Source organism: Anastrepha ludens, chromosome 6 (genome assembly GCF_028408465.1).
Source record: "Anastrepha ludens isolate Willacy chromosome 6, idAnaLude1.1, whole genome shotgun sequence".
NCBI classification, from domain to species: Eukaryota; Metazoa; Arthropoda; class Insecta; order Diptera; family Tephritidae; genus Anastrepha; species Anastrepha ludens.
In genome coordinates, this window is record NC_071502.1 from 25,513,531 (window position 1) to 25,540,131 (window position 26,601).

Genomic DNA, 26,601 nt, shown 5'->3' on the forward strand with positions numbered 1-26,601 from the left:
TTTTTGCAATCGTGTACATAAATTAGGTAAAATCGTGAAAATGAAAAGCCGAGAAAACGCGCTTTAAAGTCAACAATAAGCGCACGGTTGCTCGACGCCGCACTACGCTCGGCTCTGTAGCTCTGCAAATACTTGAAATTTAACTCTGAAAATTTGTGTCTCATGTTCTTGAATATCTAAGCTATTGATTTCAGGAAAAAAAAATCGATTTTTTTGACCTTTTAATTGGCCCGCCGGCCTTAATTGGCGCGATAACCGCTAACGCGATTTTGGCTGAGTTTAACAAAGCGCGCCAGTCGTTTCTTCTCGTGCTAACCAGCGCCAATTGGGCACATCAAGTGAAGCCAAGTCCTTCTCCACCTGATCTTTCCAACACAGCTCTGCTACCACCAGCTGGTACCGCATCGAATACTTTCAAAGTCGGAGCGTTTGTATCCATTTGGACGACATGACCCAGCCAACGTAGCCGCTGGATCTTTATTCGCTGCGCTATGTCTATGTCTTCGTACATAAATGGATATTTTAAGTGGAGTCAGTCAAATGCGTTGCCGCAACGTACCCATTTTGACAGTCCCATTGTGCACAGAATACTTTACTTCCCTCTACACAGCTTGAATGAATGTAGGGGCCATATACACCCGCCAATGCCAGCTCGAACTTGTTGTAGTATTCGCCCAACAATTTGTCGCATCGAACCGAATGCAACGATCAAACCAAAAGACTGCCGAGCTGAGTCGAACAACAAAACCAGCAGCGCAAACAGAACACGACCGCATTTGTTAAAGTGAATTATAAGTGTACGTGTACAGACACGAGTAGACGCGGATAACAACCAGCCGGCGAGAAAATTATTGTAGAAAACAAAAAAGCGAGTATACGTGCACTAAACGTTTAATAATAGCGACGGAAAAAAAAATTTAAAATTAGTGCTTATTAAAAATTATTTGTGTTGAAAAAAAGCTTCGTTTAAAAATAATTCCATTTTCTAAAGAAGTGTTGCCAAGAAAAAGTGGGAAAACTTGATAAAATTAAAAAAAATACGTTTCATTAGCAGTGAGCAAACAACAACAAAACCAAGCTGTCAACAACAAAAGCAACTAATGTAGCTGCGAAATAATAATCAAAAAAAAATAATAATAATTCGAATAAAGAAGACAAGCAAGAATAACGCAACAGATTGCACAGCAGGCTGACAGCGGTTAGCTGAATCGTCGAGCGGCAGACGTTAATCGGCAAGCGGCAAGCGGAGTGCACGCTTGTTAATAACAGTGGCAGCAAAAACTTTCGAAATTTTTAAAAAGTAGTTCAAAGCTCAGGCTATAAGAGAACGGAGGAACGGCAGCGTATACCCCAAACAACTTTGCGCGCCCCCTCTTATTCGACGAACTTCGTGTAAAAATCGCAGCGACGCGCGTTTTTTCGTCAGTTTGGCCTGGTTGCGCTATCTGTTTGCGCATTCACGAAGTAAATAAGCGTGCAACAGCCAGTCGTAGCGGCAACAACAAGCAGAATAATTTGAGAGATTTTACTACAAGTTTGCTAAATCTCAAGTTAAACAGCGCATAACGGTCGTCATCGGCAGCGTCAGCAACATCATTAGTGTCAGCGGCGGTGAATTGTGAAATGTTTTTGTTTTTTTTTGTTTTTGGAAAACCAGTAAAAATTAAAATGAAATAAAAAGTTAACAGATGAAAAGCGTGTAAAAGACTGAAACTGCTGAAGTTGCAAAAGAAAAAATCAAAAAAAAATATTAATTAATTTACTTGAAAATTTTGTGCTTTTTTATTCAAAGTGTGTGAGAGGATGTGTGCTATTCAAAAACGCAAAAAAACATAGTAAAATATAAGCAGTGGACAAAATTTTTAAGTGCACGCAAATAATAATAATTCAACTGCAAAAACAAACAGGAAGTAGCAAAAATATAAAAATATACAAAAGGTATAAACAATAAAGCCGAATACATACACATACACAAGCATCACGCCGAGCGTCAGCGTTCTACAATTACAACAAATATACACCCCCGCGACGATATCACCAACAAAATAACCACCAATATAGAAAAACGTCACAAAAAGTACGAGCAAATTGCAAATCGAGCATAAAACGTCCATTCTCCCAACGGAAGCGCGACAAAATTACACTGACCCACACAAATACACACACACACACACGTGCTCGTGAACATTCATTAGCACGCGCGGAAATACTCGTATGTGCGCTCTCTCACTTGTGACAAATTTTGTGTATCAAACCAGCCAGCAGTAGCGGTTAATTCGATCGATCGTGATAACACAAAAACAATTACCAGTAGAAGCAAAAAAAAAAATTACCATTGGAGCAAAAACAATTCCTATTGCAGCCATAGCCAGCTGTTGGTGGAGACGTCACTCATTCGTGCTCAATTCTTCTCATACAATTGGAGCGTGTCAAGTGTTTTCTTATTAAAACCAACACTACTGATATCCGCCGGAAGTGGATTTCCCAATAATATTCGAATTCTCGGAAGCAAACAGGTAAGCAATTGAGTGCTTGAGTTGATATTTGGCAATTTTATTTCTAAAATTTAATGTTAAGATGATCAGAAACGCGGTAGTAGAAATGGAAAGTGGAGACACTCAAATGGCTAGGTGTTTTGCACCAGCGGAATGAAGTGGTGTTAGAAAACAAATGTGATAGAAGATAATAAAAATTAATCGCTAACTGGATTGAGAAACTGGTATTAAGGTTCACTTTTTGATAAAAAAAAGCTGAAAAATTGCAAACTACCAAATGTTTGCACACATTTGATTCCACACATTTGAGCATCGTTTGAAAGTTTTCCACATCGCACGCTTCATAAGTAAGTAAAACCTAAAACGTGGTTCACACTGAGACGCTTCTTAGAACTTATTGAATAAGGCGTTTTTATGATCAACTTTGATCGGACAACATACCTGTAAAGAATACTTGAACATTCCACTGACTGCTGGAAGATTTTCTGTCGAAGGTTAGCGCTGGATGTACGTATGTAAGTATACTGACAGCCCACAATTTGTTAGCGGCACATGCATAGAAGATGGGAATTGCAAATAACGATAGCTGCAGATTTTGCAATGAACTAGAAGAGAGAAAAACTCTTGAATACCTTCTATGTTCTTGCCGTGCATTAGCTAGAACCCGAATAAAATGTTCAGCGGCTCTACAATATGAGAGATTAGAATGTCTCGGTTGTTGTTGTTGTAGCAGCATAAACATTCCCCATACTTACTGCTGGAGTGACAGTCCTTGGCCGGATATAAATCCGGGTCATTTCGGTAACGTAGAACCGACTGTCGTGGAAACGGTTAGAATCTCTCTCGGGTTAGAGCTTCAGAGCTCACTTAGATTCGCAAAAGATGGAGACTTATTACAAGAAGCCTGCAACAAGGGAACGTAAGGGTCAAGGTTCATCTGGTACCAATAAGGACCAATAGATCTATGTGTTTCAGTCAGCCAGGTCAAATAACTTAACCTAGCGCTAGAAGTAGAGATGTATATTTGCCATATGGGATTTTTCCAAATCCAAAAACGATTCAGAAGAAACAATTATGGGTGGGAGTGTGGCAGATTCATAAATTTCTAAGCCGTATGATATTAGCTACCTTATAAATATAACTCTTCCCGTGTATACAAAAATAAAAAAATAAATAAATAATTGGCGCGTGCACTCCTGTTAGGTATTTGGCCGAACTCCTCCTGCTGTTTGTGGTGTGCATCTTGATGTTGTTCCACAAATGGTAGGTAGGTAGGTGAAATGGTTGAAGTGCCAGTCTGACACTCCTCAAGTAGCACTGAAGCGCCGTTTTGATATCATTATGAGACCTTCACCAGGTAGACATCTACAGCTAGCCAGAGCTGTTGATATAATTGAGAAGATTGAAGGGATTTAGGTTGGCGCACTGCTCCAGGCTGTCGATGAAGCGAACACCAAGTGACCTTAATTGTCTAGCTACCAAACCCGCATAAGTGGAGGGACCTACAGTTTTAAGCCGTTCAGAGTCGGCAGACATTTTTTTTTATAAGGAGCTTTTTCATGGCAGAAATTCACTCGTAAGTTTGCTATTGCCTGCCGAGAGGCAACCGCTATTACAATAGAAAAACTTTTTCCATGCTGGAGTCAAATCTCTGCCAATTCATTTCAAACTGCTGCTCATTTTGAGTTTCTTTTTTCAGGTTTAGCTATTTTCGTTTAGCAATTGTCCAACATTTTCAAACGAGTTGCAATTGTGGACGGTTTGGTGGGTTGTGGTCCTTTTGAAAATTATTTATCCTCTGATTTTCATACCAGAAGGAGGATTGGTCCACCACAGACTGTGAAGCTAAGAGAGAGAGAGAGAGAGATTCACACCAAGACGGCTATAATGACACGATGCTAGATCGGACCAGAACAGAACTAAGCCTTTATGTGGTTTTATGAATGGCAGCAAAAGTTTGTGCAAACACTCCTTTTCATAAATTCCTTTATTTATAATGCCCGTGGTTATGGACGTCTTGCTTTTCATACCACACTGGCAGATGGCTTGTCAAACCACAGATTTTTTAGGGCACTTCTCCAATATTTTTAACTTAAAGACACCTGGCACTCCTCCTCTCTTCGTTGCAGTATAAAACTAAGAGACTTGAATTTATTTAAAGTCTGTTTTGACACATGTTTCATCGCCCACAACCAATCAGTCATATTTATGGGTGTCTTGACTGTATAATTTTCGCGCACGTATTTTAGCACTCTTATTTGGTTTATCATTTCGATTGGGTTCTATGATCTTCTTACACGAGCGTAAACCTTTACTATTGCATACTTCTTGGACCTTTCCTTCCGACATACGGGCCTGTTTGCAGCATCTTGAAGTGAAAGGTCAGCTTTTTTTCGAAATAATGACAACATTTTTAGGCTTTTTTTTCCACTGCCAGGCCTTCGGTCCACCAAACAAGATTTCAATAAAATTTTTTCACTAATTTAGTTTTTTGCTTTGGCATTGTGCCGTTTTCTTCTCTTTTGCGCACAATTTTCTCTTCAAGCTCACACTTAACCTACACAAATGGAGGTGCTCATCGCAAGTCCTTGCAGATTCATCTAAAATCAATCGGGCAAGTGAAATTAGTTTTATTAATAGATAATCTTGTGCCTGATGGAAGACTTTTTTATCAAAATAAACAATGTGGCGGCCTCAGGAAATATTTTGTCAGATTTTCGAGAAACAACCGACAATTAATTGTTAAAAAAAATCGAAATTTTTGAAAAAGAAAAAAAATCCTTCGATCAGGCACGAGTTTTTCATGTTTTTCAAAAGCAGCATAAATTGTTGAAATCTACAATGCGGTTAAGTTACAGTAATAAAAAAAAAATGAGAAAAAAATTGAGAAAAATGCATTTAAAATTTTGCTATCGATTTATGTAGAGTTTACGAATTATTTAATTACTTACACTGTGCCATCTATTCCTGAGCAATATAATAGTTCTTCAACCATCACAGCAGCTTTCAAAATATGGATTTGCTGTTGCCTACGTAGTATTCTACGCTCCGGTGCGCCCGAGCGCCTTTTGTTAATTGTTGAATAACTCGAAAAGTATTTGTCGGATTTAACTCAAATTTTCACACAGTATTTTTAAGATATTATACTTTAAGAAAATTCCAAAACAAAAATCAAATTTTTTTTAATTCTTACTACCCCTAACCCCTTAAGTGTTTAAAACCATTTCTTGAAAAACGCAGATTTAGGCAAATAATAAAAATGGCCAATATGACAGTTGAAGCGTAGAACATCCCTGTTTAAAACCGCTTTAAAGCACTTTTACTTGTTCAAAACTTGGAAAAAAGTTGGAAAATTAAAAAAAAATTATTCAATATTTAACTTACCACAAAAGATGCTATTTTATAACAACCAATTAAATGGAGGTAAGAAACTTGAAATGCAAATGAAGTAAATTACTCTGTATAGTACGAATTAAATCACGCATTCAATTGAATTGACCGCAAACCAGCAGAAGTTTGCTTCACCACAAAACACAGGCACAGGGTAAACTCACATGCACACACACATACATGCATACGTATTTCAAGAAATGCATTCAAGTTTTGTGCGAAAAAATGTAACCACAAAAAATTTAAATTTGGAACTTCAAAACACAAGGCGTATAGTTTGACAAAAAGGAAAACTAAAAAAAAAAAGAAAAAAAATGAAAAACATCATCCAACAATCGATTGACTGATCACGAAGCGAGGATGCACTACATGAACAAATACCAACAACAAACAAAAAAATTGCATGCAGTGACTGGAAACATACACGAAATACTTAACGAGTAGACTACATTCAAGCTATATGGAATAGATATATGTATGTGTGTGTGCACTTGTAGATATCAACTCATGTGTGTGGTATCTTGCACTTAAATGGCAGTAGCGGCGAAGAAAACATTTAACAATTTCAAAAACAGCAGCTGCAAATTTGCTGCAAAAAGGTGAAACGATAAAACACACAAACGCACACACACACACACATCAACCGAAGTGCGCGCTGAAAACTACGCATTTCAATTGACTTGAAATTGAAAGAGGCAACAAAAGGTGTGGTCAGGATAAGGGTAACAGTGCCAAGAGTGCTACAAAAATACATACATACATACATACATATGCACGTACAAACACTACATGAGTGCACTCGAACGGATGCATGAGTGCCGCGAGTATGTGGATATTTTAATGCGCGCGCATGCGCAGACAAACCCGCCAACACGCAGCAACGCAAGCGAACAGACAAGCAGACAGATAGGCTGATGTTCCAATAATGAGTTGACGAGCATTCCATAGCGAAACAGCTGCTCTTTGCTCACTTTGCTCGAGCTTCAAAAAGGACGAAAGATAAGAGTCGTAAAAAATTCACCTGGCGGCATTTAAATATTTTTGTAATTTCATTGAAGAAAGAAGTGCATATGTATGCATGTATGTTTGTATGTATGAGTGTAAAGTATAAAGTACGTCCGGAGCGGATGGCAGAATAGACACAATTAACTGCTGTAAGGCCGGCCACACAGGCACAGAGTTAATTAATATGTATATATGTACGTATGCATATGAGTATTTGTTGTTGTTGTTGTTGAATATGTAATATCAATTACTTTAAATTTCCCCTCAAGTCAGCTGTTGTGATTCCATTGAGTTTTGTGGGTCATTTAAGTTACTGGAAAGTTTTTGCAGTGATAATAAAAAACTGGCGAAAAAATTGTTTATGAATTTGTATCAATCAATCAATTTCCGGTGTAATTAAAGTAAGCTTCAACAACAATAAATAAAAAGAACACGAAGTGTTAAACATCAATAATTACTTCGTAAATGTAAAGGGTGATCAATTTAAAGGTATTGGATTTTAAATAATAAAAAAATAAAACAATGAAAATTTAAGTTAAGTGGGCAATATTTACTATATTTGTGTAAAACCATTCATGACATTTATGTTTTAAAGTTAATCCCTTTCAAATGTTGTCCGCAACTGCGCCGCAGTTCAGCCATCCATAAGCACCAGTTTTGAATGACTCGCTGGAGGACTTCGGTCGGTCGGTCGGTATCTCGAGAATAATTTTAATAGTGTTGGCTTCCAATGCCTTAATCGAAGCTGGTTTATCCACAAAGCATTTAGGCTTTACATACCCTCACAATAAAAGTGCAAAGGTGTGATATCACACGAACTTGGTGGCTAATTGGCAAATCCATTGGTCTGAGACGAGAGACAAATTGCGCACCGAAACGAGGACGCAGTAAATCCATTGTTACACGGGATGTATGGCAAGCAGCGCCGTACGCCGTTTTGTTGAAACCAACTTATCGCTGTAGAGATCACGGGCTTCAATTTCCGCTATCAAAAAGTCGTGTATCATGGCGGGAAAGCGTTCACCATTCACTGTTACATTAGCACCAGCCTCGTCTTTGAAGAAATATGTGCCGATGATTCCTACAGTCCATAGGCCGTACCAAATGGTTGTTTTCAATTGCTGTAATGGCTGTTCTTGAATCACTTCGGGTTGCTCTTCAGTCCAAATATGGCATTTTTGCTTATTAACGTAGCCATGAAGCCAAAAAAGGGTCTTATCGCTGAACAAAACTCGGATCCCAAATGCGGATCTTCGGCGAGTTTTTTAAGAGCTCAACGACTGAAATTATGACGTTTTGGAAGATTGGCCGCCTTTAAATCTTGAACTAGCAGTATTTTATACGCTTTCAAACCCAGATCTTTGCGTAAAATCGCCCAAGTAGTGCCAAAAGAAAGTCCAAGTTGTTGAGATTGGCTCCAAGTCGATTCTTCCGAGATTTCGGCAAAACTCTCTTTACAGCCGGAATGTTCTTTTCACTTCGGGCTGTACATGGACTAATCGATTGAGTATCATCCAATAATGTAAAATTATTCCCAATTTTGCTGATGGTTTGCCGAATAGTGCGTTCAGTAGGATGGTTACGTACATCGTAAGTTGGCCTGAGCGCGCGATGAACCCGCTTCACAGAGCGTAGATTTTCGTAATATGTAATTGTACGATTTGTAAAGGTTGTTGAGGCGTAAGGTTTTCCATGATGAAATGTCAATGAATACTGAAAAAAAATAATGTATTCATTTTAAGGGGACAGATACCTGTAAACGTCCATATTTTCCCTGATTTTCATTAAAATTATTTAAAATGAAAAAGTCAATATATTTTTTTTCAAAATTGGCATACAGTTTTTTTATACATTAAAATAATATAAATTTTTTTCTTCACTTTAATCATTTAAAATGGAGGATATACACTCAATTCTTCCAGGAAGGTCGCAGCGCGGCTTCTCAATCGGCGGGCAATGTAGCATCGGCGTCAGTGAACTGAATACAAAAATTCAAAAATTTTTTTGTTTATTAATGTCATAATTACCCTATGAATTAAAAACAAATAGAAACACAAAAAAAAAAATTGCGGAATAAAATGCTTAAAAAAATCAAAATGAATTTTGGGGCGAATTTTCCTGCTATTTTTGCCTCGAAAAAATTATTTTTTCGAAAAATTTTCGAAAATTTTAAATTCACATAGAAAGTAATATCATAAAAAAGATGTGTGCAAAATTTCATGAATACATGAAAATTCTTCTCACAGCGCTCGAAAGCAAAGAATAGAGTCGTCACGGTTGACGATCTATAATTTCATAAACACTTAAATTAATGTTCTAAAAATTTATTGACATATTCTTAAAGAACTATATTAAAATTTTATGAAATTTTTTTTTTTTTTTTTGAAATTTTACAGATATCCCCTTAACAGTAGTCACGCGTGATCTGTAAAAAAAACCCCAATTGAAAGAAGTACTGATAAGTCATCTGATCACCCTTTATTATTATATTGCAACCTTATTGTATGCCGTCAGAAAATTGTTATTGCTACTGTTCGCTATTAAATATATTGCTGTGATTAGTATCATAGGGATCTAAATGATAAGATATGAAGTTTTACAAATGATGGCATTATTGCAGACCTGAGTGGTTGCTAGTCCATATGGCAAACCTCTTCTTATTGTTGACTTTCTTATCTAATATACGTATTTGAATGGCTAACCACGCAGGAAGAGTGCCCAACTGAGCTTTATGAGAATTCACTATGTGAGCCGACAAATGTAAATAAAGGGTGGCACGTCTGGAATAACCTTCTCAATGAAAGCTGAATGAAATACAACATACAACCCAAAAATCCACACACAAAAATGCACATAAAATTCTAAAAAATAAAATAAAATTCTAGCGCGTTTTGTGGAGTGTCCGCTACTGTATTTCTACGATAGATTAGCACTTATTGACCTTAAAGCAAAAACTCACATAAAGTCACAAAAGTTGTTTTATCAAAAAAGCTCACAGGTACATTCAATTAACGCCTCATTGTCACTGCAGCGGAGGAAATGGGTCAAATGTTTATCACCAGCTACGTTTGTTGATAAATATTTTATGCTGTTTATAAGTATTTAATTGCTCAGCAGGTACTTGAACAGGTGATGAATGAATGCAGTTACTGTTCAACGTAATATGAAGCAACCTTCATGACACCCATGCGCAGTCACACATTTTCATATATTTTTTTGTATATTTATACTGTTTGTACATTCACATATGTATGTATGTATATGTATGTATACCTATGTATATGTATATGTAGCGATATTTATTTGATTAACTTTTATAAATATTTTTATAAGCAAAACGATCGCTCAACGTCCATTTTGTTTAATGTTGTAATGTAAATACAGATAAATACAAAAAAATGTGCTCAGAAAATGTGTAATTAATCGCACGTTCGCTTATAATTTTCCATTCCAAGTTTTCACTTACAATCTGTACTTACACATTTTTTTTTGTTTTTACTTCAACAGCAGGGCTTTCATAAAATTAAATTTCACTATTAGAATTGGGCTTGGAACGCTAAATATTTAGTCATCTAAAAGCTCCAGCCCGTTGAAGTGTTTAAGCAGATTCACGCTCAAATGCATATGTAAGTACTTTAAAATGTGTGCCCACATTCATATGTACGAGGTGTGCTCAAAAAGTATCACGAATTGTGTGTTTTCTCAAAATTTATTTATTTATTCATTAATATCTATTTTGTCGCCTTCAAAGTTATCTCCATGAGATATTATGTACTTGTGCCAACGTTTCTTCCAATCTTCGAAGCACTTCAAAAAATCATGTTTTTATCTTGTTCAGCTCCTCCTTCGATGCCGTCTTTATCCCGTCCACCGTAGCGTAGCGTCGTCCTTTCATGGGCCTCTTCAGTTTCGGGAATAAGTAAAAGATCTGGGGAATACGGTGGCTGGGGCATCATTAGTGTGTTGTTTTTGGCCAAAAAGTCGCGCACAAGCAACTCTGAGCAGGGGCGTTATCGTGATGCAAGAGCCAATTCTTGTTCTTCCACAAATCCGGGCGTTTCTGGCGGATTGCATTGCGCAAATCGCGCATAACTTGCAGGTAATAATCCTTATTGACTGTTTTACCGTGTGGCAAGAACTCATGATGCACAACGCCCCTGTAATCGAAGAAAATGGTAAGCAAAACTTTTACATTCGACCGAACTTGGCGCGCTTTTTTCGGTCTTGGTTCGTGCGGCAGCTTCCATTGAGATGAGTGAGCTTTGGTTTCCACGTCATAACCATAAACCCACGATTCGTCACCAGTTATGTCCCTCTGTAAACTGGAGCAAATTTGGGTCGTCGCGGACAGAGTCCAACATCTCATTAGCAATGTTCATGCGATGCTGCTTTTGATCGAAATTGAGCAGTTTTGGTACGAATTTTGCGGCGACCCGTCTCATGCCCAAATCATCGAAAAAAATCGAATGGCACAAGCCAATTGATATGTCTACGTCCTCAGCAACTTCTGATTCGACGATTGGCCAATACCATTTTCTTCACTTCATCAATTTTTTCGTCTGTTGTTGAAGTGCTCGGGCGTCCGGCACGCTTTTCGTCATTCACATCTTCTCGGTCTTCTGAGAGCATTTTGTGGCACCGATAGACGTCGCTTTGGTCCGTTATACCACAGTCAACATTTGGAATGCATCCGCACATTTAATTTCGTTTTTCACACAAAATTTGATACAGGTTCTTTGATCCATCTTTTTGAATAGGTAAAAATCGAGGACGAGCCGAAAAACGTGCAAGCAAAGCAGCTTTCAACAATTAACTGAACATGCAAAATGGCCGAACACGTCGGCATGAGTGAGAGACATGAGTACCAACAAATCGTCCCAAAAAAACTGAAATTCAAATATACGTAACCTGCGAAAATTCTAAATTCGCGATACTTTTTGAACACATCTCGTATGTGTGTAGCTGTAAACATTGCATGTGACGACTTGCGCTTATCACAGCTGTCAGTTAAAACAAACTTGTAACTGTAATTAGTAGCGTAACTGAACATTTCAGCCATTAAAAACTGTAAAATCAGTGTTCCCCTTAAGCGAACCCAGCATTATCAGGCGGAAATTCCAAGGTATGCGGTGCCCACTTGAAATGCGCGACTTTTTTCGTACTCGCATTGGAGGCCTAAAATAAAGAGAGATTCCAGTGCTGAAAATTTACGTATTTGCAGACAAGATTTGCAGATAACTAAAACTAAAAAACGTCTAAACAATCGAAGTAATTGCGTTGATTGACAGTTCAATGTTTTCTTAGCCACTCACGATTTCCAGGCGCAGGGATATTGAGAAATACAATCATCGAACCACTGAATTTGGATGTCACAAGCGTCGATTGAGGCTGCCTATAGAGGAGTGGTCTCACTTTGGGTTTACTACAAACCAAATATATTAGGTTGGGGGGAAAAAATCCATTATTTTTACTTGAAAATTTTGCGCAAATGGTTTAAAACTTTTTTTATAGTCGATCTGTAGCTCCTGGGCGTTGCTATGACTACGAACATGCCGGTCAACTTCGATGATTTCGGTGATTTTATCGACGTTATCGACATTTCTTTAGCATCAAAATTGCCTGAACGGAATCGACGAAACGAAAATTGCACCTAATTAGCTGTTTAACACCGATTGGAGCAAGACAAGTAGAGTCACCACGAAAGAGATAGTTAGATGATGTCGAATCAGATCTTTTGCAAATGAACACAACTGGGAGATGAGAGAGATGAAGCGATGGATAGAATAAAGTGAAGAAAAATTGTTGATAAAGCTATGGGCCACCACGGATTGTGAAACTAAGAAGAAGAAGAAGAAGCCGTTACAGTACTTGCACCATAAGCACGACTCACAATTTCAGCGGTCTGGCTTGCATTTTCAATTTTATCAAAGAAAAACTGTAAAATATACTGAATTTTCTATTTTCATTTCCATTGTTAACACCCTGTACCTCACAATTGAATGGAACAAATAAAAAACAGCAAACTAATTTTTTTAGTGTGAAATGTCACCTTAACAACGAGCATAAACTTTAAATTATTTGATCGATACTTTACGAGACGTTGATCACTTCAGCCATCTACCTAGAAAATAATGGATTTCTATTTCCCCAAACTAATATTTGGCGGCAGCCATAGTCGAATGGGTTGGTGCGTGACCGCCATTCGGAATTCGATAACTTTTGCCATCCTGGAAGTAGCCGAATGGATAATCGAGAAGAGAGAGAGCGGGAAACAGATTGGAGTTGTCAGTGACAGTCAGGCTGCACTGTAGGCCCTGGATAACGCGAAGCAAACCTCGAAGATTGTTCAAGAATGTAAGAAGAAGCTCGATTCTGTCGCCAGACAGAACAGGCTTGCACTTATATGGGCTCCAGGACACTCCGGTGTTCAAGGAAACGAAATTGCCGATGAATTCGCCAACCGTGTATCAGCGGTTCCCCAACAAGGGCCAGAGCCAATAATCGGAATCAGTTCCGTAGGCATCATGAATTGGATCAGCGATTATGTAGGCAATTTACATAAAGAGCGATGGTCGGGTCTAGAACGCTACAGAACCTCATAGTGTTTTGTGACAAATCCGAACAGAAAACTGTCAAACTTTCTACTAAAACTTGGAAGGAAAGACGTTCGGTTGATGGTCGGTATTATTGCAAGGCACAACCCATGGGGTCAGCATATGACCACCATTGGAATCATTGAGGACCCCATGTGCCTGTCTTAATTGGAGGAGGCGGATAGCACTGAGCACTTTCTCTGCAAGTGTGCTGCCTTTGCTAGAGCAAGGCTACGAATTTTGGGCTCCGATGTCGTGAGAATGAGTAATATTCGTTCTCTAAAATATATTTACAGATTTGCCACAGAATCTCGAAAATTCTCACAGGACTAACGACCCTTATCTCTGTCTCTATTCTTTCCTATCTCTTTCTCTGATACTTTTCTCCTTCCCTCCTTGACTATCTACCCTCTTTCCAGAGCTCTAAATACAATGGGCTTTTTAGCCTGAGTGTTTTAGGAGCCACCAAATCTTTTGGTACCCCTTGGCTCGACCTATTCCAATTTCAAATTAAATTTCTGTGAGAGATCAGAATTTATGGACCTTAGGGGAAAACTTGTTGCTGTTCTGCCCAATCTCCAGATATGTAAATAGATATGAATACGGATTCAAATTCTTTAATTTCTTAAATTTCTTATATACTAAAAACCAAGTAAAACCAAAATTTCTTAAAAGTTAATAAATATAATATTTAACATGCCAAGGGCACTCGTACATATAAACTATCCAAAGTGTGTCTCCACGCACACCAAAGCTTAAAAACAGCATATAAATACAATATTTGCATTAAACTTTGGGTTTATTTACATTTGTAATATTTTATTTGAAGGTTGCCATTCTATCAAAGGGATAATAAATAAAATTTAAAGCTACTGACATATATAAGACATACATACATACATACATACATAAATACGCATTGGAACCTGAAACACCTTTTAGTTTTTTTAACGATTTTAGTTATTATTATTCAATAAATTTGTTGTCTTTTTTCAAAGCCAAAGACAACTCCAATTAGCTATACTAAAAGTCTGCCAACCTACTGACCTTTTTTGAGAAATTGCCATAAAAGCAAATCCAAGCAATGTAACGAATTCAAAACTCAAAATCTATACATAAATATTCATGTGTCGACTTACATATCAACGCTTGACAAAACGACTTAAATCGACTTGACAATTCGTAGCTAACAAATAAATAAATGGCTGTGATTCAATGCATTATTAAAACAATAAATCTTTCATAGCTGTAGCTTAGGAGCCCATCAAAATAATACTTCAATTAAAATAATAAATTTTCCTTTGAAAGCTCAGAATTAATTGATTGAAAAGCAAATCCATAAAAGCCAAGTAAATTGGTTGTTCAAAAGTTCAGAAAAATGTGGCTAAAATGAATTTAAAAAAAAATAAAAAAACAGCGTGTACAAATGCGAATGAGTGATATTTTTGATTGGCTGATAAAATATTATATTTACATGCTAGTACCAGTAGGTGCAAAACTAGCATTTGAGCGCAAAAAATTGGTAATGAAAAACATACAAAAATGATTTACATACATACGTACATATGTATAAACAAGCATTTACTCGTATAGCCTTCAATAATAATCAGCTGCTTTTAATGTATAATTTATTATAAATATGTACCCTGTACGAAAATCTACTCTAGTGAATTCACAGCCTTCTCTGCTGCACCTGAGTTACAGGGGACTCTTAGGAAGGTAGGTGAAATGGTTGAAGTGCCAGTCGGGCACTACTCAAGTAGCACTGAAGCGCCGTTTTGATACCATTATGAGACCTCCAACAGGCAGATATCTACAGGCAGCAAGAGCTGTTGATATAATGGAGAAGATTGATGGGATTTAGGTTGGCGCACTGCCCCAGGCTGTTTTCTTTGACACTCGGTGACCTTAATAGTCTAGCTGCCACACCCAGCCATTTACAGAGAAAGTGCTCAACAATCTCCTTCTCTGATAGGTCCCCACAGCTTCTGCAATGAGGGTAAAATGGTAACCCGAGCTTTTCCGCGGGTGTGCTGATTGCCCAATGGGATCTTACACAATGTCTTTTTTGAGAAGTATTGATTTAATACATGGGCTGAAACGTCCCGGGCTTAACTCATAGATGGCACCAGTTTCATTGCATTCACCTCTTAAAAAGTCAGCTGTTAAAATTTCACTATATTCTATTCATTAGTTCGTGAGTTTTTGTGCTTAGAGTGACGCTACTTTTGTTATTTTCATAAAAATGGATCAAAAAGAATTTCGTGTTTTAATTTTACACTGCTACTTGATGGGAAAAAAGTATCGTGCAAGCGAAGCATCAGCTTCAAAAGTGTTATGGCGACTACGCTCTATCAGAAACAACAATCAAACGATGGTCTGTTGACTTCAAACGTGGGTTGTACAGTGCAAAAATGAGCCGGTAACACTAGAAAACATCAAAGAAATTCACAAAATTGAGGCGGTAACACCATAAAACATCAAAAAAATACACAAACTCCTTTTGAATGATCGCAAAGTGAAGTTGCGTGAGTTAGATGACATCATAAAGATATCAAATGAAGTGTCGGCAGGAGTATTAATTGGACTATGAGAAAGCTCTACTCGCGTTTGCTCACTGTTGACCAAAAACAAGAACGTGTGCATGATTCTGAGTAGTGTTTGGCCATGTTTAAACGTAATAAACCGAAATTTGTACGTCGATATGCGACAAGTGATGAATCATGGATCCCTCCATGGATAACTTCACTCCGGAATCAAAATGACCGTCAGCTGAGTGGGCAGCAACTGGAACAATTGGCTGGAAAGGTAATGGCCTCGGTATTTTGGGATGTGCGTGGTGTAATGTTAATCGACCATCTTGAGAAGGGAAGTACCATCAACAGTGAATATTATATAGCGTTATTGGAGCATTTGAAGGCCGAAATTGCAAAGAAACGTCCATATACGGCAAAGAAAAAAATTTTGTTTCATCAAGACAACGCACCGAAACGCAACGCAATTAAAGCAATGGCAAAACTACATGAATTGAACTTCGAATTGCTCCCACATTTACCGTATTCGCAGGATTTGGCTATCAGCGCTTACTGGCTGTTCGCAGACCTAAACAAAAAAATGTTCGTCGGTAAGAAATTTCGTTCGAATGAAGAGGTTGTCGCTCAAGCTGAGACCTGTTTTAAGGCAAAAGAAAAATCGATCTATAAAAGTGGTTTTGAAATGTTAGAGCGGCGCTGGAATGATTGCGTTGTTCTTGATGGAAGATGAATTAAGCTAATTTTGAACAAAAAAAAAAAAAAAAAACAGCCGTGTTTTCTTTGTTAGGCCCGGGACTTTTCAGCCCATGTGTTATGAGCGGGCACAATTCGGTTGCCGAATTTCGTATCAAGTGGCAGTCGATGTTACGCTCACAATTTTGCTTCGGATGGCCATTCTTTGTAATCTATTAACGTTGGCCAATTTCGTCGAGTTTTCGAAAATCGAATCCACTAATCCATTAGTAAATAGCGAGCAAAACGGCGCTTTAGCGTTACTTGAGGAGTGCCAGACTGGTACTTCAACGATTTCACCGCTACTAATACTCAGTAGTTTAACTTGAAATTCCTCTCAATAGCTCGCGTTTCTCGGCAGGGTACTTTTTCGTGCATGTGCGCATAAACGATTATTTGCTGTGCTTTTGGTATTTTGTGATTGGCTTTGAATTTGAAATTTACAAGGTGATATATAAATGATTAGTTTTTTTTGTGTGTGGCAAATAAATGAGTTTCAGTTTCATTAAAAACTGCTTTAAGTACCTTGCAAAAGCAATTAGTCAGTGAATAGTAGAGAAGTTAAGTGAAATAAACAAAAATGTGGATGGCAGAAATGTAAATGTACTTTTGGACTCATAAAAATTATAACGAGATTGAAAGCTTTAAAAAATTACATTTTAAAACAATTACTTTTTTACAAGTTAATGTCACTTTCCACCAATTTTAGTTAGTTGCCCTTTGTACCTATGAGTTGTACATTTGATTCGCCTGCCACTTGTTAGTTATTTCCGAAGCCTTTATATAAATTTTATTTAATATATTCGCCAAGTGTTGACTGGTCGGCATGGCCAGTCAGTTTGTATAAGCAGTTTGGGTTTTCCGGACAGTTTCTTACCTTTGCTTCGCTTATAAAAACAACTTTATAGACCCAAAGCATCGCAACATTATTTCGCAACGGATTTCTTTGATTAGCCCAAGTTCACAATTCTCACCGCTTTTATGTGCCATTTGATATACAAGGAACAAAACGACAAAAAATACATAAATAAACGAATAAGTACATAGTGAAATGAACTCAAATAAAACATCTACGGTGTGAGATATCAAAATAATTCATACAAATGGGCGTATCGGCTCATTCTCATATTACCATTGCAGTTCGAGGTGAACCATTGCTTTCGCTCTATGTTGTGAGACTCTCATCTTTCATATATCGTCTTCTACGTCTTGAAATCATCGTTGCCTTAGCCGGCCTCTTCTTCTTGCTTCTTCAGGGTTTGCTTCAAAAGCTTTTTTGGTCGCTCTTTCGCTGCTCATTATTAGGATGTGTCCATATCACCGTAGGTAGGTGAAATGGTTGAAGTGCCAGTCGGGCACTACTCAAGTAGCAATGAAGCGCCATTTTGATACCATTATGAGACCTCCAACAGGCAGATATCTGAAGCCAGTCAGAGCTGTTGATATACTGGAGAAGATTGATGGGATTTAGGTTGGCGCACTGCCCCAAGGAATGTCGCACTGTCGAGGAATGGAGCGCCCAGTGACCTTAACGCACTAGTTGGCAAATTCAGACATTTACAGAGAAAGTGCTCAACAATCTCCTTCTCTCAAAGGTCCCCACAGCTTCTGCAATGGGGGTTAGATGGTAACCCTAGCTTCTCCGCGTGTGTGCCGATCGTTCAGTGACCGGTAAACACAGCTACAAGTTTGGAAATTGAATGGCGAGGAGTCCACATGACTATCTGAGTCCTTCGTATATTGTACTGAGGCCGTAATCTTTGCGACTTTATAAACCACGCTGCAGTTCGTCGCGCGACTAACACACTGAGCCCGTAAACGGTATATACCGTCTTCTAGTCGTATAGGACCGTATATTTTTCTGAGAATTTTTCTTTCAAATCACATCAGTAAATTCACGTCATAAACTTTAAGGACACAGAGCTAATAATCAACGTGTGTCAAGTCGCAAGATCGCGTCGACCAATTGCTGAACATTCGCGCTGAGGTGACCCCGTCATCAAATTTATCCTTCACAACTTTGAACGCTGACTCGCTTGTAGGATATGCAGAACCTTTTTGTAGGACACTCACCTCAGATAAATTGATTTTGTTTAGCTTTGACCACAGAAATTCAGTTAACATCCTTCTGTGCCGAGAGGACTATTGATGGTAACGGTGTCTTCTTCCTTACTTGAAAATAAATAAGGTCCAATGATGTCGTCATGCAATAACCGCACCAAAGCGACAAATTTTGTGGACCATCAATGCATTTTGTGGTTGCACTTGAAGATTGTGCTCGCTCCAATGACGGCAATTTCGGTTGACAATATAATCTCTGCACCAAAAATAGGCTTTGCCCGGCCAAAATACGCACCTTCGCATTTACAACTGAGATGGAATTTCAGTGCTATTTTTTTTAAATAATTTTTTTGCTTTTAATTTAAAATAAAAAAAATTAAAAAAAAAAACACAATTAAAAAATAAAAATAATTTTTTTTTTTTTTTTTTAACTTATTTTTGGTGTAAAGGTTATATCGTCAACTGAAATTTTTTATTTTTTTAATTTCTTTCTTTTTTAATTTTTATTTTGTTTATTTTTTTGTTTTTTAATTTAAAAAAATGAGTTTTTTATATAAAAATAATAGAAAAAAAAAATTTACAATAATATCTTAAAATTTTTTTTAAATTTTTTAAATTTCTTTTTTAATTTTTTATATATTATTTAAAAAATTTTTTTATTTTTTTAATTCTTTATTTTTATTTATTTTTTAATTGTTTAATTCGGGAAACATAAAATGAAGTAGTGCGAACTTCTTAAGCTTGCTGAATATTTTATCAGCTTCTTAAACAGTGAATTAGTAAAACTACCATTGCTATCTGGTCACCCCTTAGATTATTTGTTAAGAAATAAAATGAGTAATGCATGTTAGAATATATTTGCATACACATTCGATCACGTCAACAACAAGCGGAAATGTTCAAATTACATTTAATTATATGTGCGGCGAATTTGCGATTTGTCATAGAATATTCGCTTTGTGAATTTGCCAGTGATAAATTTTTACAGATATTAACCACATCAACCAATAATTAAAAAATTTGTTACCTCTCTTTGGTTCTTCATTCATTGAAACATCGAAGAAATTTTCTTCCATTGATACTTTTCAATTTCACACCTTATTGAGTCGATGGCAACAATTTTCGTTAATAACAAATAAAACCTAGATCGAAATATTTTAAACAAGAAAAACTAGTTAACTAGTTAAGCCTAGCATTTTTCATGTCTAATTTTCATAGCATTAATTTCGCGTTTCATGCGAAATGGCTGTCAAAATCCATACAAATCCATCGTGAAATATGCGTGAAATTTCATATGTATTTCATGCCTCAGTAGTACTCAGTTTACGCCGTAAAAACACCGCATAACATGAGGCCAGCAACATTTTTTCACACCTATTTAAAATGCACAAGCCATTTAAAATTGAGCGAAAATTGACAGTTCATTTGCGAGTGAACTGTCTTTGCTAGCAACTTTTCACGGCAAACCATACGCATGTTGCTGGCGAAATTTCATAGCTGGGAAGTTAGTGAGCTTATAAGAAGCTGCTTGGTAATTTTTCGCCTTTGCTGAACAGAAATGTCAGAAACATGTATTCCTGGACACCTCGTTTGACAGTTGCCTCTATCGAAAAACCTGTACTTCTAAAAACCACAAACAAATTCCTTAAAAAAATTTAACAAACATTCAATGTGCCTATTAAATATTTATATGGCAACTCTGAGCAAAACAAAAATCATTCTTCTTTTTCTTTTTAATTGACCGTAACAACCCGTTACCGAGATAATGTCTCGCCAGGTGTCTCTATTTTCCGCACATCTTTTCCTGTTTCTGAAGCCAAGAGAAGCCAGGTCACCTTCAATTTGGCCCTGCATTCGTGCACGAGGGTATCCGGTCTTCTTTCCGCGCACCTTTTCCATTTTCTGAAGCCAAGAGAAGCCAGGTCACCTTCAATTTGGTCCTGCCATCGCACACGAGGACGTCTGGTCTTCTTCTCGCGCACCTTTTCCAGTTGCTGAAGCCAAGAGAAGCCAGGTCACCTTCAATTTGGTCGTTCCATCGCACACGAGAAGGTCCATTCCTCGCCGTCGACCGCCAATTACCGTCTCAAACACCTTCTTCGCCGGTGCAGCTCCTCCTATACCGACGACATGACCCAGCCGCTTAGTGGCGCAGGGTGACTCTTTTGACTATGTCAATATATCCGTAAAGCTCATACAGCTCGTCGTTCATTCGAACGCAGTAACCGTCAGCTACGCGAGAAGGACCAAAAATCTTGCAAAGTACTCTCCTCTCGAAAACTCCAAGAACGGCTGCATCTGATTGTTTGACTATCCAGGCTTTAGCGCCCTTGAGAGGTACCGGAATAATGAGCGTCTTGTAGAGTGTTGCTTTCGTTCGTCGAGAGAGGGCTTTACTATTCAATTGCACACTTAGCTCAAAGTGTTTATGGTGCTCACACTCACCAACGTAAACGTACGCACGTACATCCGTATCAGCTGATACGATGAAGCAACGACCTACGATACTACTGAACGGAACAGTGATGAGAATTGATTTACGTGGGGCTCTCTTTAGTTTGATCGTGTCATCACTAGCACCATTTTCTTTGTTAACTCCGATCTGTGGTTCAAGACGCCAACACTTCCTGCAGGACGCCAGCATATACTTGGTTTTGGCCTCGCTTACCGCCAGACCCAATCGTGCGGACTCCTTTTCAATAGCCGTAAAACCGGCACCGCCAAAGTAAAGATGTCCATATAACTTCCGGATATTCTTTCGGCCGTGTCATCCGATATTGTTTTTCTCCTTATAACCTTCCTCCTCCTCTTTCTCCTTATAAGCTTATAAACTTATAAAACGTGAAGACAGATGACTTTACTCACAATCAGCGCAAAGTCGCATAATGATTTTGCACTGATTCTAGGTGTTGGCTTTCGTCTGCTTAACTGAATCTTTATTGGTCAACCCGCCTGAGGGACTCTCAAGAGCATCACAAGAATAACTGCTGAAAATTAAAGCATTAATTGTCTTAGGAAACTCTGATTTTCACTGTTTTTAAAAAAATGTATTTCTGCTTTCCACTAGAAGCAGCCAAGAATGCCTAGAAACCTTTTTCCAATAGATGCAGATTTAATGTCGACCACACCTTAATTTTTTATTTGTGTAATACTCTTGAGATTTCCTCTTTCGCAACTACATAAAGGACATCGTCTCTTAATGACGCACATAACTTGTGTCTGCGCTCCAAATATCCAGCGTGCGTGCTGCTCCGTCGTCTGTCTGCCTTCCGTCTGCGGTGCGTGTCATGTGGATGGCGCGTGTTTGCTATCACTTTTTACACGCATGCACCCATTTATTTATGTACATAAACTGGTTCCCGGTAAACTCTCATAGTCATTCCACACCTCATCAACTCAAAAATGCACTCTTACCTATAAACAACAACCGCATTTTGTCGCCTTTTTCAAGAAATATGCGTTCGCATTAAGAACTGCCATGTTAAATGGCTGAAACGTCGGCCCCCAAGCTCCATCGACCAGTCGACAGCAACGAGAGGCAATGAAAATAGCAAGAAGTATGAGAATAAAGAAGGGAAGGGAAGGGAAGGGAAGGGAAGAAGCGAAGAGTAAAAGGAAAGGAGATGTACATTAATCAGGCGTTGTAAAGTGACAGAGCAGTCAGCAGGCGGCAAATTCCTGCGGCAGATCGCCAGGCGCGCCTCATTTGCGGCTGATCGCGCGATCATCGTGCTGTTTTATCGGTGTTTCGTGGGGCGTTCAAGAGAGTGTATGCGTGGCGCCATTCGCTATGATGCTTGCGCTTTTTGTACATAAATATTTTTATTTTCACTTGTTTTTTTCTGGTTCTGTTTCGCTTTTACTAATTTCTCGTTTTTCCGGTCTTTGTCATACATTTTGATAATATTATTTCGGTGTAATTTAAATTTTCTGCCATTCGCCGCCTTTTGTTTTTTTTCTCTGCATTATCAGACAGTATTCCTGTATGCGACGTCTTCCTTTGTGTTGTCGCTTCATACATTTCGAGATAAATCACAAACGAGACGCCGTCAGGCGTCAATGCAGTTTCAGACAACGTGCAAAAACACGACAAAATCACATCCGCCGAGTGATAGTCGCACCCGCACCTCACCACACCGCCTGCCACTTTGTTGTATACATACACACATACATCCATACACATATATATGAAGATTGCAATGATCTGCGCGTCGCATTGACTGACTGACTGCTCGACTCTCTTTGGTAGCGCGCAACCTTTGCTGTCGCAATTCCCTCCTTAGCTTCGGCATGCATGAATGGCATGGAAAACGTATGCGCTGCCGTCGATTGCGGCCACCTCCATGCGTTTACATGCGCCACCTCCAACCGCAGGCGGCCCGACGGCGATGGCTGCAGACGCCGGCGGCTAAGATTGCAGACGATTGCTGTTCTTATTTTTGTATACATACATTTTAAAAATAGCATTTCACATTCGAAAGCAACAGAAAACCAACCGAAGCCTGCTGCTGTATGTCGGGAGTCGTCTCGAAGCGTGTAAAAAAGAGCTAAGAACTGAATGAGCAGCAGATTAGGCGTAATTTCGCTAATAACTCGTGTTTGTATAAGGAATGTATATGTGTGCCTGTGTTTACAGCTGTACGTCGTATGCATGTGTGCGTGCATGCTCGATAGTGGCGCTCGACACATTTGCGAAGATGTGAAAATTTCTCAGCTAACGCTTTTATTTATTGCAATCTGTCATTGCAATGGGCGACAAGTCACAAACGCTGAAGGAATTTCTGCGATCGTTCAACTGGCGGCGATTTACATAAATATTTAATTTAATAAAAAATGGCAAAAATAAAAAGAAATTGTAAAAAGTAAATCATAAACAAGCTGACATGTAATGACGCTTTTGTAATTTCTTTTACTAGTTAAACGAGTGCATACGAGGTGGGACTATTAAGTAGCGAGACTGTGGCTATACATTTTTATTTTTATTTTATTTTAAAGATTTTCACTTATTATCACTTTCACTTTGATTTCGTGAAAGTTTACTTATTAAATCTTCACTTCACCCCCCTTTATCTGTCAATGTGTTATCTGCGTCTTCCATTGTTCCAAAATGAGCCGAAACTTTTTAGGCTGCGTGCCGCTTTCTCTTTCTCAACTGAGCGATTCCATGCCAAGTGATTAAAGAATTTTGGATATTTGCATACATTTTTATGAAAATATTTTTATTTTATACTAGCGGACCCCACAGATTTCGTTCTGTCAAATAGATTTTGAACGAGGCAGTCTATATATTTCGACCTTAAGACGATTTTACTCTGCTGACCCTCACACACCGCCCTATCACCTTCGCTTCCTCGAACTTTGACCACCCTTTTGGGACCCACTAAAAACCCCGACTGGGATGTTTGCCAAAGGGCTTCAAACTAAGAGGGGAACTAAAGGTTCAAACCTGATTGAAAAATAATCTAAAGGGATAGTGGGAACCTAAAGGTGACAAATATTTATAAAGTGGGTGCTTCAATGACAAAACATAGACATAATTAATGAGACACACACGAACGCGCAATATTTGTATGGGAAAAGAAAAGGGGTGTTTTAGGGTTTTCCTGGAAATTACAATATTCGAATTTTTCTCGCCGTACAAACAATCCTTGGACTTCAAGGAACATTTAAAAAAAGATTAATAATAAGATTGGTCCATGCGTTGTTGAGTTATGCGCTTACCAACACATTTTGCTATTCATTTTTTATTATAAATATTTTTTTTTTTTGATTTTTCATACATTTTTATGAAAATAGTTTAATTTGTAGTGAAATGTTGTGAAATGAAAAATTTGTGAAAACAATTTATAATTTTGAGATTTACAACAATTTTGGTTTCAGTTTTCGCTTAGGTTAGCTAAATAAAGGGTGATCAGTTTAAAGGTATCGGATTTTAAATTGAAATAAAACAACGAATATTCAATTTGATTGGGTGATCTTTATTATTTTTTTGTAGAACCATTCATTATATTTAATTTTTTTAAAATAATCCTTTTTAAATGTTGGGCGCCGTAATTCAGCCATCCGTAAACACCAATTTTTAACGACTCGCTGGAGGACTTCGGTCGGTCGATCGGTAGCTCGTTAATAAATTTGGTATAAATAATTGTTGAAACCAACTTATTGCTGTAGAGATCGCAGCCTTCAAAAAGTCGTTATCATGGTGCGATAGCATTTGCCATTCACTATTGTATTGGCGCCAGACTCTTCTTAGCAGAAATATGGGCCGATGATTGCTCCAGCTCATAGGACGTACCGAGCGGTTATTTTTGACGGATGTAATGGCAGGTTCCCAAAATGCGGGTCTTCTGCGAGTTTTTCAAGAGCCCAAAGACTGAAATTTTGACGCATTGGAAGATCGGTTGGATTCAAATCTTGGACTAACTACATTTTATACGCTTTTAACGCTTATATCCTTGCGTAAAATCGCACAAGTAGTGCCATAAGAAAGCCCCAACTGTTGAGATCGGCGCCGAATCGATTCTTCCGAGACTTCGGCAAAACTTTTCTTTACAGCCGCAATGTTCTTCTCGCTTCGGGCTGTACCTGGACTAATCGGTCGAGTATCATCCAATAATATAAAATTATTCTCAATTTTGCCGGTGGTTTGCCGAATAGTGCGTGCAGTAGGATGGTTACGTACAGCGTAAGTTGGCCTGAGCGCGGGATGAACACTTTTCACAGAGCAACGATTTTCGTAATATTCGTAATTGTACGATTGAGATTTTTAAGATGTAAAAGTTGTTGAGGCCTTCGACTTTCCATGATGAAATGCCAACGAATACTGAAAAAAATTATGTATTTAGTTTGATAGTAGTTACGCGTTATCTGTCAAAAAAATCCTGTTGGAAAAAGTACCTCCAATCTGATCACCCTTTATCATCGATGAAATGCCAATTGCAGTCGTATTTTCCCTAATCTTTTAATCTAAGAGGTAGGATGATCGCCCAGTATTGAAAATTTTTGTATCGAGTTTTTGGAAGTGAAATATCTTCGGTTCGTTTTAGCGCTTAAAAAAATGTATTATATTTAATTAAAATTAAATTTTTAACAAATAAATAATTTTTTTTTAATTTTTAAAAATTATAAAATACATTTTATTTTTTTTTATTTAAATTTAATTTAATATATTTTATAATTTAAATTTTGAAAAAACAATAATTTTTTTTTTATTAAAAACTTAAATCTAATTTATTATAAGCTCGTTAATCCACAAAAGTTTCAGTAGCATTCCTTTAACTTTTCGAGTGGTATTTAAATACGTACAGCAAACCAATGGAAAATACGCGTATCTGCTTACTAATATGAGCCTCGATCGATTTGCCAACAAACTAATTAATATAGGAGTCTGTGTGCTAAAGCTTCGTTGAAGCAGAATTTTCCACAGTGCGATAAATATGGAAAAAGCAACATCATTGCTGTGAATTTTGCTTAGCTCATTTGAACTTTTTTGGCTGTCAGTGAAATTAAATTCCGCCAGTGTGCGCAATAAGCGCAACAATCACATTTTTTTGTGACAAGACAAAAAAGCGAATGCGAACGAAGGCTATTGTCGTCAAACTACCATCCTGATCTGTTTTGATCAGAAGCGATTTGAACTACATTTGAAAGAGAAGGTTTCTCAAAAAACAGTTGTCCCTTAAGCGCTTCATCCATAGCAGTCTCAGCTTCGTTATTTAACAACCCCACCTCGTACACACATTAAATGCCGCGATCATCTTAAACCGACTGACTGTCCATGGCACTGGAAAG

The 26,601-nt window shown here is 37.9% G+C and overlaps 1 protein-coding gene across 1 annotated transcript in view; it reads left to right on the forward strand.

Moving 5' to 3' along the window:
• The first annotated feature begins 762 nt into the window (after positions 1-762).
• Positions 763-26,601, forward strand: part of LOC128866875 (ETS homologous factor) — a 45,378-nt gene continuing 19,539 nt past the window's right edge. Inside the window, exon 1 of the mRNA XM_054107912.1 lies at positions 763-2,516. The gene's annotated coding sequence lies outside the window, so the exon portion shown is untranslated. The remainder of the gene's footprint in view (positions 2,517-26,601) is intronic.